Source organism: Trichosurus vulpecula, chromosome 1 (assembly GCF_011100635.1).
Source record: "Trichosurus vulpecula isolate mTriVul1 chromosome 1, mTriVul1.pri, whole genome shotgun sequence".
Classification (NCBI taxonomy): Eukaryota; Metazoa; Chordata; class Mammalia; order Diprotodontia; family Phalangeridae; genus Trichosurus; species Trichosurus vulpecula.
This window is the reverse complement of record NC_050573.1, coordinates 11,805,954-11,823,131: the sequence shown is the minus strand read 5'-3', so window position 1 is coordinate 11,823,131 and position 17,178 is coordinate 11,805,954. Positions and strand designations below refer to the sequence as shown.

Genomic DNA, 17,178 nt, shown 5'->3' with positions numbered 1-17,178 from the left:
AGCTCTCCTCAGCCAAGTCAGGTCAACAAACACTTGCTAAGCACTACTATGTGCCAGGCACTGTACTAAACACTGAGGATACAAAAAAAGACTAAAGATAATTCATAAAAGCTGCCCTCCAGGAGCTCACAGTCTAATGGAAGAGACCATATTCAAACAACTATGTACTAGCATGTTATAAACAGGCTAAACTGTAGGTAATTGTTAGGGAATAGGCACTAGCATAAAGAGGCACTGGGGATGGATTCCTGTAACAGGTGGGAGATCAGGAGATACAGATGAGAAAGGAGGGAATTCCAGGGAGAAGGAGGACCACCAGAAGTGCATGGAGTCAGTCAACAGACATTTATTAAGTACCCACTATGTGCCAGACACTGATAAGAACTAGGGATACTAAGAAAGCCAAAAGACAGTCCCTGCTCTCAAGAAGCAGTCTAACAGGGAAACAACACGCAAACAACTTTAGACAAAGACATACGTTAATGCTCAACTTTCACAAGGTGAAAAAAAGGCATGCCAAAAGTTGCTACAGTGAACCTATGGGAAATAGGGAGTTAGGGTCCTGCAACTACCAAAACCTGGAATCTTTCACTAGATACTGCTGAAAACACACTTTGCTGCATACAATTCTTTACAACAAAACACTAATTCTGATAATATGCACTTTTCCTAACAAAGTAACCATGAAACAGCCCATAAAATGCAATACACAAAATAAAATTGGCAATATACAACACACTTCTCTGCTAGTAATTCCCTAGAATTCTGTGACCTTTTGTGCTGTCAATAAAAAAATGATTTCTGGCAATATTCACTTTTCATTACACATGAAATCTATAGTACCATAAATACTGCATGACAAATAAAACTCTTAAAACTAAAACAGTACCTTTCCACCATGTCCAACGGTGGTGTGAGGGCGTTGTCCTGTATGCTACGCTGAGAATCGTTCCTAGGGCTTTAGTGGCTGCCGGGAGATGCTGAGACTGGGGAGGTCTAGACTTCCCCTCCAATGCCCTGTCCTTCACGGCCACACCGGCTGCTCCACAAACCTGCACACATTGTGCCCCTCATTTCTGTCTCTACTGTTTGTAGCCTCGAACGTATGCGGTTGCCAACGCAAGAGTGAAAATGAGATTACTAATAAAATTACATGAATACTTGAAGTTGCAAAAGTTAAACATGCAAATGTTGAGAATTTACTATACATACATGTGTGGTCATGGCCAAGAGCAGCACAGCATGGATGTGCTACAAGCTGCATCACTAGAAGGAACTCCAGAATCAAGAAAATCACAAGTCTATCTGACCTGTGCACATCCATAGATCTAGCTCTATATTTTATATGCAGGATAAATTAGAGACAACCAACAGGAGGGAACACACTAGCATTAAAGGGAAATAGCAAAGGCTTCTTGTAGAAAGTGAAATTTGAACCCAGGGAGTCCAGGAGGTGGAGCTGGGAAGGGAGAGCATTCCAGGCATGGGACACGGCCAGAGAAAACGCCCAGAGTTGGGAAATGGCGAACCTTGTTCTGTGTCCCTGGATGCCAGAGTACACAGGGACGAGTGAGGAGTAAGAAGACCAGGCAGGGAGAGGGCAGGTTATAAAGGACTCTGAATGGCCAAGAGGGTTTGAGGTTTGATCCTGGAGGTGGCAGGAAGCCACTGAAATGTGAGGATAAAATAAGGTGATGACACGGTCAGACCTACACTTTGGCAGCTGACTGGAGAACGGGCTACTGCAACAGTCCAGGGGGAGGAGATGATGGAATGAGCATCTCCTTGTGTGAGGGGCATCCAGGAGAGCAGGGCCACTAGAAAAGACAGTGCGTAGGTGGGGAGGGGGGGTGGAGGGGGCAGTGTGGCTCATAAGGCATGAGAAGACTAGAAAGGTAGGAGGGGGCAGCTTAGAAAAGGCCTGAAGAGCCAAACAGAGGGTCTTCCTTTGCTCCTATAGGCTCCTAGGGAGCCACTTGAGTTTACTGAATGGGGGAGAAGTGACATGGGAGGACTAAGGCTTGAGCTTTCAGAAGCTCACTTTGACAGCTGAGTAGATGAAGGGCTAGAGTGGGGAGACCCCCCCCGCAGAAGGCCATACAGCCCTGGGACCAGGGGCCAAGCACCCTGCTTCATCTCCTGGGGCCTTTCCTCCATGCAGCTGAATGAGGCTGGCCAAGTCGGGCCAATGGGCCACACTGGCTGCCAAGGCCCCCTCCTGTTTTCCAACCACATGATGAGAAAGCTCCTCAAAATAGGCTTTTTTGTGGTTCACAGGAGCTTGAGAAGGGAACATGTGAAAAGGTTACGTTTCCTCATCAATTGGTTTCCTCTTTGATGGCATTCCAAATCTGGGGGAACAATTCGTTCCTGCCAGTGGGTGGAAGCAAAGCAACTGGGGAGTGGACGGGCTCCTGATTCATTGACTCGCCAGCTCAGGAAAAGCTGCACATTCTGGTTAACTAATTAACTATTAATTACTTCTAAAATAACCACAGTAGCAAGCACTCAGGACTTTAAGGCTGGCAGAGTGGCTTACATATGGCCTACATTCACTTCATCATCACAATAACCCTGAGTTAAGTAGGTGCCATTATTAGCCCCCTTTCAGAAGTCAGGAAGCAGAGGCAGAAAGAGGAACACAAAAGTAGGGGACATCTGAGAAAGGATTTGAACTCAGGTCTTCCTGACTCCAGGACTAGGGCTCTATCCACTGTGCTCCCTAACTGCTCCAAGAACGGAACTGCCCAGTCCAGGAGGGATTTACGAGTTTCTCATTACTGATTTGGCACACGTATTTTAACCCGACATTAGGTGGCACAGGGCTGGTGTTGATCTGGATCTGGTTGGAAGAACGGTGAATCTGGAGACTAGAGGCGCACATCCAGTTCTGACTGCCATGGGCCTTAGTCCATAAACTGCAGACAGCAATACCCGGCCCTACCACTACCAGGTGGCTGTGATGTTTCAATTCCATTTATTCCTCCAAAAAGAGATCTAAGCCTTTTGCAAACACGGCACCTGCTGTGGCATACACTAGACCACATGGCCTCTGAGGTCCCTTCCAACTCTGAAACGGTGGGACTCTGATTCTACCAGGTGCTAGGAACATAGAGACATACAACAAGTCCTTTGTCCTCAAGGGACTTAAAATCTAAGAGGAAAGATATGAACATAGGTAACCAAAAGACAAGGAAGAATGAAGTTAAGTGCAAAGGAATGGTGGTCAAGAAGCATCTACTGAGCACCTACCATGTACCAATATTGTGCTAAGCCCTGAATGGTCTAATCCAGGAGTGGGGAACCTGTAGCCCGCCCTCTAGGTACTCTAGGAACAAGTCTTTTTATGAAGGGGTTTTGTTCTGTAAAGCTTGGACTCAGTCAAAAGGCTGTACTCGAGTACCTAGAGGGCCACCCGCAGCCTCAGGGCTACAGGTTCCCCATCCCTGGAAGGGCTATAAGAAGTCTGGGGTGGGGGGATCACTTCTCTGTAAGCGTAGGGAGAAGGAAAGAGGAGAAAGGGAAGGCTTCAACAGCAGAAGACTAGGGGTGAGTGGAGAGTCCATTCTAAGCATGGGGTGGGGGCAGAGGAGCCTTGGGACAGGGAGAAGCATAGTGAAACAAAGACACAGAAGGTAAAAACAGTAAGGGAAGGAGAGTTGGGCTGAAACATGCCATCACTAACAGATGTTACAGACTGCTATAAGGCTTATAAAATATTTTAGATCTGTGATTCCCTTCAATCCTCACCATAACCCTGGGAGGGAAGTAGACTTTTCCTTGTAATGGTCCTGGATCTGACCCTACCTGGGGGCAAGCACAATGACACCCTAGTGTTCTTATGGTAGGAGGCTAGCAGAGACTGCCCCCCCGGTGGTCAGTGGCCCCAAGGCCATTTGAGTGAGGCAGCTTCTGGTGTCTTCTCTGCGTTTCCTTGCCAAATGCTGGCTCTCGTGATAACATTTATCAAGAGAAGGCCACCCAGGATTAAGAGGGAGGTGGCTGGACAGAATGAGGACTGACCAGTTCCAACGTTGCTCATCACTAGTTCATACCTCAAGTCCTTCCAAATAAAGTCTCTGGCATGAAGGGATGGTCCGGGTGGGAGGAGAGGATCGAGAAACGAAAGGAGATAGGTCAGTTTGGTCAGACAGCGCTTGATCTATAATCAAAATCATGGCTAGTGTTTATATAGCTCCACAAGTTTTGCAAAGTGCTTTACAAAGACTGATCCTCACAACAACCTTGGGAGGTAGGGGCTATTCTTATCCGCATTTTACAGATGAGGAAACCGAGGCAGTCACCAGAGAAGGGACTTGCCCAGGTTGCACTGCTCAGAAGGCATTGTGGCAGGACTGAATTCTGGTCCTCCAGACCCAACGCTCCGGCCACTGCGACACCTACCTGCCTGGAAGATCATCGATAGGTTCTCTTCTCCACAATGACTTGTGACAATGTGAAAAGGGCCAATGGACCTGACCCTGGTTACAACCCTGCTCCATTACCTTCGGTCTCTATTTCCTTCTCTAGAAAACAAAGAAGGGCTTTGGGCTGGACACTTCCAAGGTCCCCTCTGGCTCTAAGCCTAATGGTCCTGTGAACCCTAACTCAACAGAAAGTCCAGAGAACTCGGCCTGGCTTTCCTCTGGCCAATCATATGCCAGGGTGGGGGGAATGGGGGAGGGGCACCCAAGACACTTCCCCCTCACACACATGAGCAAATTCCCCCCTCCCACTGCACCTCCCCACCATCTGAATATTCCTGGGGGTAGCCTTTATAGGTCTGAATGTAACTGGGGAGACCTCTCCTTCCCCCAGAAATAGAAAGAACCAAATGACCAAAGGTTTATTCTTCAGCCCCTCAATGGCAGTCCCTTTTCAGCCAGCAGGTTGCCACAATACAAGTAGCCATGCAGGAAGAAGCCCAAGAATGCATGAGAGCCTCATTAATCAAGAACAATCAAGCACACCTATGCTGGGAACCAGCCCCTCCTCCAGGGCTCAGCAGCATAGGAAGAGGCCACTGCAGCCACCTCAGTGGACCCTTTCCTTTTGTGGACTGGGGATGGGCCGGCTGGGCTCTCCCAAGGCTGGCCTCTGACTCCAGCTGTCTGAAAGCTCAGCTGCAAACTCAGAACATGCTGCTGTCTTTAGCCTATATTGATCTGTGGCTACCATTTGAGTTCACAATGGGAACTAGCACTTTAACATCCCATTTACAAAACCTAAGTGTGGAGCAATGTGGTTTCATGGCCTGTTTTAGGCCAATTTCTCTTAGCCACCAAGGAATTATTTTGGAGACCACTTCTCTCGTGATGTTTACAACAAGCTCCTCCCCCTGACCTGGGAGCCTTGGATTAAGCACTTGAAGCAAAGGGCCCTTGTGGTTGCTGGCTTCCCTGGGACCACCGCAGACCAAGTGTCTGTTTCCGCCTGTCCTGGTCAGGCCACAGGACTGAAGTCCATCTGTGTAATAAAACATTCCTTCCATTCATCTACCCATCCTTCCATTCATCTATCCATCCTTCCGTTCATCCATTCATCCATCCATCCTTCCATCCATCCCTCCATCCATCCATCCCTCCCATCCATCCTTCCATTTATCCATCCATCCCTCCACCCTTCCATTTATCCATCCATCCATCCCTCCATCCTTCTATTTATCCCTCTCTCCATCCATCATCCATCTATCCCTCCATCCATCCATCCTTCCATCCATCCACCCCACCATCCATCCATCCTTCCATTTATCCCTCTCTCTATCCATCATCCATCCATCTGTCCACCCATCGAGAGGAGCTCTTTAGCTTCCATCTATACTGAGGAACATCTCTTCCCTTCAGTCTGGTACTGTTACATCAGCCAAACTAAAACATTTAAAATACAGACAATCATACAATCTGAGAGCTGAAAGGAACCTCAAATATCACCTAGTCAAAGATCTTAGAATCATGAATAGATTGTACAGCACCCCAAGGGTGACCCAAGGGGTCATCTGACCTCTTCTTGAAGACCTCCAGTGAGGGGGCAACTGACTAGTGGTACTTAGACAGCAGAAAGAACACAGGCCTCAGGAGTCAGATCTGAGTTCAAATCTTATCTCAGACACTTAGCAGTTCTGTCACCTTGGGCAAGTCACTTAAATCAAGTTGTGGACACCCCTCATTTTTATGCACTTCTCATTGCCCTTTGGTGAAAATGGCTTTCCTGACCCTTCTGCCAAGTGCTCCCAACTCTGCCCTGTGTGGCCAAGCCTCTTCCTCAAACACCAGGAGACAATGGCCATGCTACACGTCGGTTTCTTTCCTCTTTCCAGGCTAAACATCTTCCTCCCATTGATCCTTCCCAGTCCATTCATCACACAGGATTGCTCTACCTCCTTTCCACACACAGTGCCCAGAAGGGGCCACCTAACTCCAGGTTTCTGCCATCAGCAGATCACTAAAGTGCTTGTGACTCCCACGGGGTACTACTGACTATGCCAGCTACTGGTCCATTTCAACCCCAAGATTTTTTTCACCCAAACTGCCTTCTAGCCTTGTCTAACCCACCTGGTACTTCTACAGATCTTATTCTGAACCCAAATTCAAGCCCTAACTTCAGACCCTATGACTTTTCTTCTTGAGTTCATCCTTCATTTTCAGCCTCTGGAGGTCCCTTCATGTAAGAGCAGTTCCTTGCACCCCTGTGGCAGGATGGCATCTCATCTGAACAAAGCAGAATGAAGTCGGTGGAGGAAGAAGCAGTTCACAAGGGTAGACAAAGAAGAAAACCTTCAAACTTGGACTTGGAGGGCAGGACACAAGCTCCCTTCCTCTCCAGCCTTGCACCGTCAAAGGTCTTTCAAGGAAGAAGCCAGTATGCCTAACAGGGAAGTTAAGGCAGGCCAATGGGGAGGTTCTTGATTGGACAATCCGGTAATTCTGGAGCATCCATTCAGTACCACTTGTCTTAGCAACGGTAAGTCTGAAGAGTTCCAAAAAGATGATGGAGGGAGAAGTTACAACTAAGCCCGGGGCAGTAACAAAATTCCCAAATGACACAAAACAAAACCACAACCAAAAAAAAAAAAGAAGGAAGAAAAAAATCCTCATAGAAAAAACTTAAAGTGAGTAATCCAAAACACACCATAACAAAATTAGGAAAAAAACAAGTACAAAGACTTTTCAAAACTATAGCTGGAGAAGAATTCTTAATCAAATGAGATTGAGCTCATAAAAGATAAGAGGCAACTGTGGCTACATAAGAAGATTCTACAATACAACACCATAAAGGTAGAATGAGGAGACGAGCCAAAATTCCTGGGGACGTGGCAAAAGCAGTGCTTAAAAGGAAAAATGATATCCTGGAACACATTAATCAAATAGAAAAAGAGAGGACAACTGAATCAAGCAAACAATTTTATAAATCTAAAGCCCCAGGAAAGTAAAAGTCCAAAAAAGCACAAACATGAAAGATGAAATAAACGAAACTGAATTTTTTAAAAATAAAAAGCTTTTTGAAAACAATACAAACAAAACTGATAGACCACCAACTCACTTGATTTTCTAAATAGAAGATTCAAACAAAATAAAAAGTCCAAAGAGAGAATTCACAACAAATAAAAAGGAAACAAAGAAATTTCTCAGAAACTATGATACCATTCAATAATATTGAAAACGTAAAACAAGTTTTTACAAAACAGGAATATCCCAATGTCCCACACCAGAAAACAAGTGAAACAAGCCATAAAGGAACTCTCAAGGAAAAAAAACTCCAGGAGAGACCAGATTTGCAAGTGAAGCAAACATGAAAGAACAATGAATCCCTAACCATGTAACATAAACTATTACTAAAATAGAGAAAGAAGGAACTCTACTAAACTCTAGGAGAGAACTCTGGAAAATATTGATTCCTACACCAGAGACAGAATGATCAGAGAAAGTTCTAGCTCAATATCACCACCAATGAAAATGGAGGTTAAAAGATGAACACCAGATATCAACAACACATGCAGAAAACACTCCTGATAAGACACAGTTCTCATCTGTTTTAACTTCAAGAAAGGAATGAGAGAACCATTGCTTTATTTGATTAAAAAAAGCATTTAACTAAAACCAAGAGTTTGCATGGTCAGTAAAAGAGAAATATTGGAAGCTCACCCAGTAAGATCAAGAATGAGGTGAGAATGCCCACTGTCACCATTACTATTAAGATGAGAAAATGAAATTAAAGAAATAAGCACTGGGAAAAGGTGCTACTACCTCTATCTGAAGATAATATGATGATTTACTTAGGAAACGCTAGAGAATTAGCTAACAAATCAAGAAAATTGTATAAGGAAAAGAATAGGATACAAAACATATCTCCCCTCGCTTCCCCCATCAACAGCAGTTCTATACGGTACTAACAAATATCAGGAAGAAGAGAGGGAAAATTAAAAAAAAAACATCAAAAATATGCTCAGTGATTAGCAAACAGCTGGACAAGTTGGGTGTGTAAATGAAATGGAGTGCTTATTGCACCATAAGGAGTGAGTGACAGATAGGAGGAATTTAAAGCAAAGGGAAGGTCTGTAAGAAATGATGCCGAGTGAACCAAGCAGAATCCAAAGAAAAAGAAGTCCCATACATATACATACACACACACATACACACCCCTCTGTATGTTTCATTACAATGATTTATTTTTACATTACCTTCATTTCTGAATATTTCCTTCTCCCTCTGATATCCAAGTCATCCTTTATAACAAAGATTATTTAAAAGATGAGGAAAAAAAGCAGCTCACCAAAACCAATGAACATACGGATGTATCTGACAGTATATATTGTATTTCACATTCATAATGTCTCACCTCTTCATTTTCTCAACTCTTACGTGTGGTTAGGCTTGGTTGTTATAACTGCCCTACATTCAGTTTCTTTTTTTGCCTCCTTTCCATTGTTAAATCCTCACCTTTACTGTTCTGGTTTTGTACGGATGACTCTGCCACAGTTCCTATAAATCTTCCCATGCTTCTTTGAAGGTTCCACATTAGCTTTTACAGCCTAGTGGTATTTCATGCCATTCACATACCATGACTTGTTCAGCCATTCCCCAAGAGATGGGCATCTAGTTTGTTTACAATTCTTTGAGACCACAAAAAGTGTAGTTATGAATCTGACTGTTCCTATCTTCTCTAATCTTGTCAATTTGCTAGGAGATGAGTTCTTTGGGTTCATTTGCATTTCTCTTATTCCTTGGGATTTGGAGAATCCTTTCATAGGGTGATTAACTTTTGGAAATTCTTTTGGGAACTGTTTGCTCCTATCTACTGACCATTTATCTAATTGGAATCGTTGTCAGAGCCAATTTTCTAATTATCTAATTATTTTCTAATTATCAGGCTCTCCTAAGAGATATTTGGTATAAAGATTTTATCACAAGTGGCACCTTGCCATCTCATCCTAGCTGCTCTGATTTTCTCTGTACAAAAGCTGACTTATCTTTCAAGATCATCTCTAACCCTTGTTATAATTGTGAAAGGAACCTCATCTCATTGGTGTCTAATCTTTTTTTAAGTGGTGTGACCTTTTATATTCAGGTCATGCATTCATGTTGGCCTTTTCTCAATCCTCTTCCTTCTTGACCTTTCTAAAGCCTTTGGCACTGTCAATCTCCTAAATACCCCCAAATACTTGATCCTCTCTTCTCTAGGCTCTAGCCACACAGCTCCCCCTTGGTTCACTGCCAATCTGGCTGATGGCTCCTTCTCACTCATTTTTGCTGGTTCTTCACTCTCATCACACCTTCTAAGCATCCCTCAAGTATCCCCTTAGTATACCCTAAGTACCCCCTAAGGTATCCCTCAGAGCTCTATCCTGAGCCCTCTTGTCTTCTCCCTCTATACTATCTCACTTGGTGACCTCATCATTTGCCATGTATTCAATTATCAACACTCTGCAGATGCCCTGATCCACATGTCCAGCCCCAATCTCTCTCCTGACCTCCAATTTTGCATCTCCAACTGCATATTAGACACTTTTAACTGGATGTTCAGTGGACATCTTAAACTCAACAAGTCCGAATCTTTCCCCCTAAACCAGCCCCACCTCGTACTTTCCCTAACACTACTGAGGACACCACCATCCTCTTAAGTCCCCCAGGCTCTCCCCTAGGAATCATCCTGGACTCCTCACTATCTCTCACCCCCCACATCCAAGCCAAGGCCTGTACATATCACCTGGGCAGCACCTCTTGTCCATTGCACCATTGCCAACATCTCATGCTGATTTCACCTCTGCAACATCTCTTAAATACGCTCCCTTCTCTCCTCTGACACTGCCCCCACCCTGGTGCAGACCCTCATCACCTTATACTTGGACTACTGCCATAGCCTGCAGGTGGGTCTGCTGCCTCCACTCTCTCCCTACTCCAGATCATCCTCCATTCAGCCACCAAAGTGCTTTTCCTAAAGCAAAGATCTGACCATGTCACCCCCTATTCAATAAACTTCCGTAGCTTCCTATGGCCTCCAGGATCAATCACAAAATGCTCCGGTTGGCCTTCAAAGCCTTTCATAACCAGCCCCCTCCCACCATTCCATCTCTTACTCCCTTACATGAATTTTCCAATTCAGGTACACTGGCCAATCCACTAACTGTTGTTTGTGTGTGATGTCCCATCTCTTGATTCCTTGTCTTTAAATTGGAATGTTCTGGAATGGCAGCTGGATGGTGTGGTGAATAAGGAGCACTGGACTGGAAGTTAGGAGAACTTGAGTTCAAATCCTGCCCCAGGCATTTCACTCAATGACTCTGGACCAATCCACTCCTCTCAGCCTCAGCTTCCTCATCTGTAAAAATGGAGGTCACAATATCACCTGCCTCCCAGGGACATCTGTATCTCTGCAATGCTTTGCTCCTGGACCTCAGCCTCTTAGTGTGGGTAACTTTGTTCAGATTCAGCCTAATTAGAGAATCCTAGAGACTCAACTGAAAAACTAGGTGAAATAATTAACAACTTCAGCAAAGTCATAGGATATAAAATAAACCACATAAATCTTCAGCATTTCTATGTACTACCAACAAAACCCAGCAGGAAGAAATAGAAAGAGAAGTCCCATTTAAAATAATTGTCGACAACATAAAATATCCAAGAGTCCACCTGCCAAAACAAACCCAAGGATTATGTGAACACAAATACAAAACACTTTTCACATAAATAAAGTCAGATCTAAACAAGTGGAGGATTATTAATTGCTCATAGTTAGGCAGAGCCAATATAATAAAAATGACAATTTCAGCTAAATTAATTTATTCAGTGCTATACCAGTTAAATTATCAAAAATTATTTTATAGAGAGAGAAAAAACAATAACAAAATTTATTTAGAAGAACAAAAGGTCAAAAATATCAAGGGAATTAATGAAAAAATGTGAAGGAAAGTAGACTAACCCTCCCAGACCTCAAATTGTATTACAAAGTAGTTATTATCAAAACAATCTGGTCCTGGCTAAGAAATTGAACGGCGGATCAATGGAATAGATTAGGTACATGATACACAGTAGTAAATGACCACAATAATCTAGTGTTTGATAAACCCAAAGACCCCAGCTTCTGGGACAAGAACTCACTATCTGACAAAAACTGCTGGGAAAACTGGAAAACGCTTTGGCAGAAACAAGGTATAGACCCAACATCCGGCACTGTATACCAAGAAAAGATTAAAATGGGCACATGATTTAGACATTAAGGGTGATGTCATAAGCAAATTAGGGGAATATGGAAAAAGTACCTATCAGATCTACAGATAAGGTAAGAATTTATGAACAACAAGAGACGGAAGAGCCTTCTGTGATGTAAAATGGATAATTTTGATTACACCAGATTAAAAAGGTTTTGCACAAACAAAACCAATGCAACCAAGATATGAAGGAAAGCAAGAAATAGAAAAAAAATTTACAGCAAGTTTCTCTGATACAGGTATTGTTTCTCAAATATATAGAAAACTGAGTCAAATTTATAAGAATATGAGGAATTCTCCATCTGATAAATGGTCAAAGGGTATGAACAGGCAAGTTTTCTGAAGAAGAAATCAAAGCTATCTATAGTCACATGAAAAAAATGCTCTAAATCACTTATTGATCAGAGAAATGTAAATTCAAATAACTTTGAGGTACCACCTCTCACACCTATCATATCAGCTACTATGACAAAAAGGGAAAATGGAAAATATTGGAGGGGATGTGAAAAAACTGGGAGTTTTGAACTGATCTAACCATTATGGAGAACAATCTGGAACCATGCCCAAAGAGCTATAAAACTGTGCATACCCTTTGACCCAGGAATACCACTTCCAGGTCTGTATCCCAAGATAAAGATAAAGGAAAAAGACCTATATGTACAAAAATATTTATAGTAATTCTTTTTGTTGTATCAAAGTACTGGAAATTGAGGGGATGCCCATCAAGTGGGGAATGGATGAACAAGTTGGGGCATACAGTTATGATGAAATATTACTGTGCTATAAGAAATGACAACTGGGATGCTTTCAGAAAAACCCGGAAAAACTTCTATGAACTGATGCAAAGTGAAGTGAGCAGAACAAGGAGAACACTGTACACAGTAACAGTAATACTGTACAATGATCAACTATGAAAGACTTAGCTATTCTCAGCAATGAGATGATCCAAGACAATCTGAAGGACTTGTGATGAAAAAAAGCCACCTCCGCAGAAAGAACTGATGGCGTCTGAATATAGACTCAAGCATACTTTTTTCACTTTCTTTATTTTTCTTGGGTTTTTTGGGGGGAGGGGCGGGGGGTTGGTTTGTGGGGTGGTTTTTTTTTTACAACACGACTAATATGGAAATTCCTGTTGTTCTTCCTTTGTTTTCAAAGAGGACCAATGACATCATAAGGTGAGTGTGTTTTGCATGACTGCACATGTACAATATACAACAAATTACTTGCCTTCTTGAGGAGGGGGGGTGGAAATCTGGAGGACAGGAGGGAATCTGGGACTCAAAACTTTCTAAAATTAATGTTAAAAAACTGTTTTTACATGTAATTCAGAAAAAAATAAAATAATTTTTAAAAAAGATTCAGCTCAAGTCTCTCCTACAGGAGGCTCTTCCTGTGGCTTCCCTCTGGGATGATCTTCTGCCTCCCCTCTATCTCTTATGTACATAGTGGTTTATGTGCTGTCTACCCCCTAGAATGGGAGTTCCTGAAAGGCAGAGGCCTGGCACATAGCAATGAGGGCTTAATAAATTCTTGTTAACTAGGGTGATGCATAACTAGGTGAACAGAAAGATGTGGGGCTCACCCACATTTCTGCAAATCTGCTCACCAGGTTTCCTAGCTCTTGTCAAATAGGGAGTTCTTCCTCAAGTAACTGAAATTCTCAGGTTTATCAAATAGTGGTTCATTGAGTTTGATTGCTTCTGATTTGCTCTTATCTACTCAGTTCCACTAATATAATTTTCTATTTTGTAACAAATACCCCAAAGTTTTTACTATTACTACTGAAAAATATAATTTGAGAGTTAGGGTTGAAAATAACCTGTGTATTAATTGCTCTTTAACTATCTGATACATGTAAATCTGCCTGGACTGGGGGTTTTCCCCTTTAGTAATTCCTTTGGGGTTTGTTCAATTTTCTTTTCTGAGATGGGACTGTTTAAAATGTGCATTTCATATTCGATCGTTTATATTATTCTAAGTAACCATCCATTTCTTTTAAAGTCTCAGTTTTTCTAGTATATAATTCTACATAGTTGATTCTGATAATTCTTTTTATTTCTCCTCTGTTATGAACACCATTTCAAATGGCAACAAAATTCAAGATAAAAACACTGGGCAACACTGGGCAACACTGGCCCTGATGACATACACCTTTAAAAGAATCAATGGTCAAATATTATCCTGGAAGGTTGCGTGTACTATCAATTTATTCACTTGTCTACATTGTCTGGTTTATGTGTTCTGGAGAAGTGTACATCCTGAGGATTCAATTGTCAGTACAAGTGAGTCTTATATAATGAGGAAACAAAATTTACCAACAAAAACAAAAGAAGGAAAAAGGACAATGATGATGTGTGAGTTCCCAGTGAGGGTAGAAAGACTGTAAAGAGAAAGACCCACAGAAAAGTCTGTCTTGGCAGGAGATGCTGTGGAGAAGAGGAGGGCGGAAGTTGCTCCCTTTTCCTCCCAAGAGAGATTCCAAGGTCTATGAAATCAAACTAGAAACCATTTCTCTCCCTATTTTGTGTCTCCACCATGAAAGGGTGAATGAAGGGGTTCCCTGCAGGGCAATGTCCTATCAGGGGCCTATCACACTCCTTTCATAAAGATGTATCGCAGACTGGAAAGGGACCTGAACTAGAGCTTTGGGTTCAGATCTCAGCTCAGACCCTTGCTGGCTGTGGGGCCACAGGTAACTCACCCAGTCTTCCTGGTTTCCTCCTCATAAAAATGTGAAGATGATCCTTGTAACCCCCCTACTTCAAAGAGTTGTTGTGTGGAAAGCAATTTACAAACCTTAAGACACAAATACATGGGGAGAAGTGGACACTATGATTTGGTCAACGCAGGACATTCCCTCCACCAACAGAAACCTAGACCCATCCATAAGTTCATGGAGTCATCTGGCCAAGTTTCCTGAAGCCCAACAGAGGTAAAGGGAATTGTTTGGGACCCTGCAGTAAGTGTCCCATGTGAGATCTGAACTCAGGTCCTTCTGATTCCAAGTCCAGGAGTCAATTCCCAAGGCTGAGTTGCCTCTATGGAAACCTCTGCACTCTTAACCAAATGCAGTCATTGGGAGTTAACTTCAAAACCTCAAGGACCTGTGGTTTCTCCCTCCAGAGAGAGATTACAATCCTTCTGTGTCTTCAGGGGTAGCTGGGCCAGCAAAGAAATCCTGACTCTTCTATAGAGTCAGCAATCACTTCATTTGCAGTAAATTCCTCCTTATGCCTTCCCTGGGACTGCACCTAAGGACCATCAACCCTCTGCTTGGTAAGGAGGCAAACTCTCAGGCACAGGGTTATGCACCGTCAGTTAAAAGAATGTGTCTCCTGAGATTATCATTTTAAGTATCTGGGAGAAATGGAATCAGCTGAATAGTGCCCATAACAACAGCGCCATCTACTGACAAAGCGCTGTTAGTGTAGCAGTGTCAGCAAACAGAACACGACAGGCCGCCTCCCTAAGCATCACAGAAAGAAACTCTTGAGGCCAAATAACTTCAGAAAAATTCGCAATTCAAACCACAGGCCATCTTCTTAAAAGTTTGACCAATGCCCTGTTTGGAAATTAGCTGGTTTCAGAAACTTCACTTGAAACACATCTTTTAAAATCTCCAAAGTGAAAACTGAGTCAAATTTATAAGAATACAAGTCATTCCCCAATTGATAAATGGGCAAAGGATATGAACAGGCAATTTTCAGAGGAAGAAATTAAAGGTATCTATAGACATACGAAAAAATGCTCTAAATCACTACTGATTAGAGAAATGCAAATCAAAACAACTCTGAGGTACTACATCACACCTATCAGACTATCATGACCAAATAGGAAGATTATAAATGCTGAAGAAGTGAGAAAATTGGAACACTAATTCATTGTTGGTGGAGTTGTGAAGTGATGCAATCATTCTGGAGAACAATTTGGAACTATGCCCAAAGGGCTATAAAAATATGTCTAACCTTTGACCCAGCAATACCACTTCTAGGGCTGTATCCCAAAGAGATGACAAAAATGAGAATAGGACCCACATGTACAAAAACATTTACAGCGGCTCTTTCTGTGGTGGCCAAGAATTGGAAATTGAGGGGATGCCCGTTAGTTGGGGAATGGCTAAACAAGTTGTGGTATATGAATGCAATAGAAAACTACTGTGCTATAAGAAATGATGAACAGACAGACTTCAGAAAAATATGGAAAGACTTCTATGAACTGATGCTGAGTGAAATGAGCAGAACCAGGAGAACACTGTACACAGTAACGGCCACATTGTGCGATGACTGGCTTTGATGGACTTAGCTCTTCTCAGCAATGCAAAGATTTAAGATAACTCCAAAAGACTCATGATGGAAAATGCCATCCACATCCACAGAAAGAACAATGGAGTCTGAATGCAGACTGAAGTATACTATTTGCTCTCTCTTTTTGTTTTGTTTTGTTTCTTCTTTCTCGTGGTTTCTCCCATTCATTCTAATTCTTCTTTACAACATGACTAATGTGAAAATATGTTTAATGAGAATGTAGATATATGTAGAGCCTTTATCAGATTGCCCGATGGTGTGCAAAGAAAATTTAAAACTTAAAAACTTATGGAAGGGGCAGCTAGGCGAGTAGAGCACTGGCCCTGGAGTCAGGAGGACCTCAGTTCAAATCTGGCCTCAGACACTTGACACACTTACTAGCTGTGTGACCTTGGGCAAGTCACTTAACCCCAATTGCCCTGCCTTCCCCCTCCAAAGAAAAACAAAACAAAACAAAAAAAAAGCTTATGGAAGTGAATGTTGAAAACTAAAATTAAATAAATTAATTTAAAGAAAAAATATATCTCTGAAGTATCTGATTTTGGAGTGCTGAAATTAAAAGGAGTGGAAGAGAAATCATATTCAAATATGTTGGTTAGAGTCTATTCAGAATAAAATAAATAACAAAGAGAATTAGGGTTCATCCGTGACTATAAATCCCAGTCCAACCCACCTTCAGAGAGTATGAAACCAAAGTTAAAAACTTTTTCGTTTCCTGGTTGTGCCAGTGAAGAGGGGACTAGTATGAGTGATGTGATAAGACGTGAGCAGAACCTGGAGAACAATCTATACAACATCTAAAATAGTGTAAAGAAAAACAACTCCGAAAGACTTAAACACTCTGGCACACAAGGACCCAGCATGCCTAAGCGGCACAGAATGAGGCACAGATCTTCAGACACAGCCAATGGATGGATTTTTTTTTTTTTGCTTATGTTGAAGGGTTATAAGGATGTAAAAACAACAAGGAGATGGGACTAGTGATCATGATAAAGAAGAGAGTGAGAACATCAATAAACATTTTAAAATGCATGAGAGAACTGGGTTTAGATGAGAACACCAACAAGAGGCAGCTTCAAGACTAATGGGCCAAACTTATCCAGGGCTGGGGTACCTGCAGCCTCGAGGTCACATGTGACCCCAAGGGCAGCCCTTTGATTGAATCCA

At 42.5% G+C, this 17,178-nt stretch overlaps 1 protein-coding gene across 4 annotated transcripts in view; it reads right to left on the bottom strand.

Moving 5' to 3' along the window:
• DGCR2 (DiGeorge syndrome critical region gene 2) overlaps positions 1 to 17,178 on the bottom strand; it is a 99,059-nt gene that overhangs the window by 19,283 nt on the left and 62,598 nt on the right. The window lies entirely within an intron of this gene.